Source organism: Culex quinquefasciatus, chromosome 3, assembly GCF_015732765.1.
Source record: "Culex quinquefasciatus strain JHB chromosome 3, VPISU_Cqui_1.0_pri_paternal, whole genome shotgun sequence".
NCBI classification, from domain to species: Eukaryota; Metazoa; Arthropoda; class Insecta; order Diptera; family Culicidae; genus Culex; species Culex quinquefasciatus.
In genome coordinates, this window is record NC_051863.1 from 105237056 (window position 1) to 105242332 (window position 5277).

The window sequence follows — 5277 nt, forward strand, 5'->3', positions numbered from 1 at the left end:
GTTGGTGATTTAAAGATTTTTGGAAAAATGAAATTTGTTGTAGGGGAACAGCATCTAATTACAGCGTGCCTCTAATGTTGGCAGGTCAGAACTTTGACATTGAAACGAAACTATTGGCACTACGCCCCCCGGGGCATGGCCTTCCTCTAACGTGGGATTTCTGCTCCAGCGCCTCTGACGAGACAGGAGAAACCGGGACCGACGTTTTACTTCACCATCCGATAGAAGCTCAGTGGATAAGGCGGGAATCGAACCCGCGTCTCATAGCATCATCGGGATCGGCAGCCGAAGCCGCTACCCCTGCGCCACGAGACCCACACCATTGACATTGAATTAAAGCTAATTAAAAGAGCAATTCCAGCCCAAAACAGGAATTTTTTAGGTACTTTTTTCTCGACCCTCTCCGATTTCAATGAAACTTTGTAGACATGTTATCCTAGGAATATATAAGCCATTTTTGTGTATATGGCTAGTAACACTCGATAATGACATTTGAGAAGGGCGTACGTGTTTTCAATATTTTTGTATTTCGTAATTTAAATATTGCTGTATCTCGAAGCCGTTGCATCGTATCAAAAAGTGGCCAAAGACAAACTTGTAGGAAATTTGACGGGCTTTCCGAAAAAAATACACTGAAAGAAAAAAACACTCCACTTTTAAGAGATTTTTTGATTTTTAAGTTTAAAAGTTAAATTTAAAGGTGAGCCCACGATTTTTCTCGCTCAAATTTTTTTTTGTGAAAATAGCCTAAGATGTTACAAAAAGACTCACAAAAAATGCAGGATGGAGCAGCTCACCTAAAAAAATACAAAAATCATTTATTGAAACTGTTTTTTTGAAAAGAGCTCTAAACGTCAAAATTTTCAAAAGCCGAATACAGGAATCGATTCTCCAGACAATTTTACATAAAAGTCTCCATATTGACCTTTGTCCTAAGTCCAATCCTTGTGAAGTTACAGCGGTTTTAAAAATAAAAATGTTGAAAAAATAGGTTTTTTGATGGTTTTTGGCAATTTCTATATGACGGACTTGATTTTCCAGTTTCGAAAATATTTTTACCGAAAAGCTCGTCCAATTTCCCATAAGTTTGTCTTTGACCACATTTCAATTGGATGTATGGGCTTACAGATATAAGCTAATTACATTGCTCATAATTCAAACATAACATTTTTTCAGTGTAGTAAAGTAAATTTACCATAGTTAATGATAATAAGGAGTGGAGGCGAATGGTTGTAAATGAATTGTTTGGAGTGATGAGTAATTTTTATTGTTTGCGTGCCTTATGTATTGTTTTTTTATTCTTGCTTAACAGTTTGCTGAAATCATTCTTATTTAGTTATCCAACAAATGATTTATTTAAACATTCATATAATTCCAAGATATTTAAGTTTCGATGCAAACTTTTTACCTTAAAATGGCTGTAACTCTTGACCCTTAGGTAAATAAATAGTAGTTTTTGCAATTCCGCTATGAAACTGTCAACTTTTTCTGTCCTTCTGGAAAAACGAAACGGCCTACTTTTCCCTACCCAAAATAACTGAATGGAAAATTAATACCTTTCAATAACAGTGCTGAAAAGTTCTACTTTTCAGCACTGAAATGGGTGCTGAAAAGTTGAACTTTTCGACACTAGTATCAAAAAGTGACATTTTTCAATATTTTTTTGTTTTGAACGGTGAATTTACTAAACACATGAATGTTTGACATAAAATTCCATTCAAAAAGGGTAAGCAACTCGTTGCAAAACTTGATTTTTTCAGCACTCGTCGTATTTATCCAACTCGGTAAACCTCGTTGGATAAATGTACGACTAAACTACTATTATGCAACAAATTGCAAAGAAGATTTTTCAGCACGAGTTGTACATTTATCCAACGAGGTTTACCGAGTTGGATAAATATGACGAGTGCTGAAAAAAATCAAGTTTTGCAACGAGTTAATTACAACATTTCTTGCAATTTTGAAAACGCTTCTTAAATGGAATTTTTTGTCAAACATTCATGTGTTTAGTAAATTCGTCGTTCAAAACAAAAAAATATTGAAAAATGTTACTTTTCGAAACAAGTGTTGAAAAGTTCAACTTTTCAGCACCCATTTTAGTGCAGAAAAGTAGAACTTTTCAGCACTATTATTGAATGGTATTAACCCAAGCAACACACTTTGTCAGATAAACGTATTTCCTAGCTGTTTGTATAACCAATTCGCCTCGTTATCACAACTTGTTCTACAACTCCTGTGAACTGGAAAAAGCGCACTTTTTTTGTTGTATAACTTGCCAGAAAAAGATGCAGGTTATCAGAGTAAGTTATACAAATGTATTTGACAACACTTTGCTATCTAACAAGAGATTCAACGAAAAAAGAGGGCGTGGTTTACGGTTGTGCTGTCAAATCAAAGCGCACACTGGAAAGGAAAGTTAGATAGAAAACAGCTATCTAACCGTCGACTAACTTACATGTAAACAAACGTTTCCTATTAGAATTTCAATCAACGACGAAGCTAATAAAAAAATTGAATAAAAAAAAGAAAAACAATCATGGCGCGCATGTGATTAGTGTGAAATTCCCTGCATGGCGAACTTTTAGATTTTCCTTTTTTTGATGAACTTCCTCTTTCCCAAGATTCGATCCGACGACTTCGACGACTTGTTGTTATCTCCACGGCAGGTCCAGGCGCTCTTCCGCATTGCTCCACGGGGCTTCATAGTGAATAAGCTGACCTAATCGTCAATAAGAAGGTTGCTGTCTGTTTTGTTAGCTAAAGAACGAAGGCTGTCATTGAAATTTAAGTTATATAAGTTTGTTTCAAGTCAGTTTTTATAATTCCATTATATAAATTTGTTATAACAAACCGTTTCAACTGTCATTTCGATTACCGTACCACGGAGTAATATTGAAAATCGGTTTGATTTTGATTTGTTGTTTTCTCTATCATAAACTCTATAAGCTGATAATTTTTGTAGCTTTTACAAGCGACATGTTTACAAATTAATCGGTCAACAATCGAAACTATTGTAATCTTCAATGAATACACATTGACAACAAATTCCTCATGTACAAATTTACACCACCTAACAACACGCAATGTCAAGTTGAATATGTATGTTGCGCATCAGTTATATTATCTATTCTCCGATAACATTTGTGTAACAAAGCGAGAAAACCTAAGGTTATTTGTAGAATGGTTGGCCACGCCCATTTTTCAGAAGATGCCGTCACATGACAATGTTGGATAAGCAGTGAAACAAACAGTGCAATATTGTTTTTATTCAACAAACTGTTTTCGTGTCAAACATTGCAGATGAGGGAACAGCATCTTGGCATATCAGCACTTTGACATTCAATTACAGCTCATAAAAAGTGTTTTCAAGTGAAATAAAGTGATAAATAGCTCAATAGGAAGTGAGCAAGTAAGTTTCTATCAAAATTGTTCCAAAATAAATTGTTTTAATAGTGAAAATAAGCAAATTGGATGAAGTTAGGAGCGATTGCATATTCCCTATGTTGTGTATAAAAGTTGGACAAGAGTGAAGTTGACTTTGTTTTAACACTTGTATGGCACACATCTCATGAGTTGCATTCGTCAGTTATACAAGTAGTGAAACAAACTGATATTTAACTAACGTTAACATTTTTCTCATATGTTGATCCAAAACAGCTGTCTAACTATTATTCAACAGTCGACAAGTTATGAGTGCTACTTGGGAATTTTCCATTCTGTTATTTTTGATAGGGAAAAGTAGGCCGTTTCGTTTCTCCAGAAGGACAGGAAAAGTTGACGGTTTCACAGTGGAATTGCAAAAATACTTTTTTGCAATTCCGTCGTGAAACTAAATACTTTTCCTGTCATTTTTGAACGACGAAACAACCTACTTTTCTGTATCAAAAATAACAGAATCGAATAGTAACCCTTTTCAAAACAAATGCTGAAAAGTTCTACTTTTCAGCACTGAAATGGATGCTGAAAAGTTGAACTTTTCAGCACTTGTTTCGAAAAGTTATACTTTTCAACATTTTTTGAATTAAACGATTCATTGACTCAATGCATGGACATTTATCCTATAATTCTGTTCAAAGGGTGTTTTCGAAATTGCAAAAAAAACGTTGTATGGAACTTGTTGCAAAACTTGATTTTTTCATCACTCGTCGTATTTATCCAACTCGGTGAACCTCGTTGGATAAATGTACGACTCGTGCTGATAAAATCCTCTTTTCGCAACTTGTTGCATAAACTACTATTTTATAGCTCTAAAAGTGTCCCAAATATTTCTCTGTTATCTTTGAAACTTAACCCTGAATTGCTACGTTAAATAAAATGGTTTTTACAAGTTTGCATAGATGTTTTTTTCTAAATTTGGTCGTAGAAGAATGCGAGATAATAGTGGTTTATGCAACAAGTTGCATTTGCATGAAATTTTTTTCAGCACGAGTCGTACATTTATCCAACGAGGTTCACCGAGTTGGATAAATACGACAGGTGATGAAAAAATCAAGTTTTGCAACGAGTTCCATACAACGTTTTTTGCAATTCCGAGAAACACCCTTTTGAACAGAATTGAGTCAATGAATCGTTTGAATCAAAAAAATTTTGAAAAGTATAACTTTTCAGCATTAGTTTTCAAAAGGGCTTTTATTCAATTCTGTATAACTTTGTAGAAGACAAAAATAAAAATATTACTGAAAAGTTAGATTTTCAAAATCATCCTAATAGGGAACCCCCCTAATTTTTAACCAAACCAAATTTTGCCCCTTTCCATTTGCAACAACTCTTCTCAAGGCACCTAAGTCCCAAAACTTCACCATTTTTCGGAAAATCAATGTTTCACTTGATTTTGCAATCTGGACCACTGTGCATTGGTTTTAGCGATTTCTAAAAAAAAACTATCGAAAAAAACTTTTCTAGATTAATCCACCTGGTATAAGTCACCAATTTCAATGTTGTTCTAATATTGAAAGTGCATCTTGATCCTTAATTTGCGATAAAATAAGCATTAATAAATAATTTTGCAATTGATTGCAATAAAATTTCGATAATTTGTTTAACAAATGTCTTTATCAGTAAGTAAGAGGGGGTTCAAGAAAGTATTGTATGATTTTCTATTGTCTAAGAAACGTTTCTATGAACAGTTGTCCACAAAGGGAGATGGGGAAATGTTACAAAGGAAGAGTAGGGTGTTTAAAATAAATTTGTTCACGTGTTAAATACAATGTTAAATAGAAAAAGTTTCTTTATATAAATAAATATAACATTTGTTTAAGAATGACATTACATTTATTG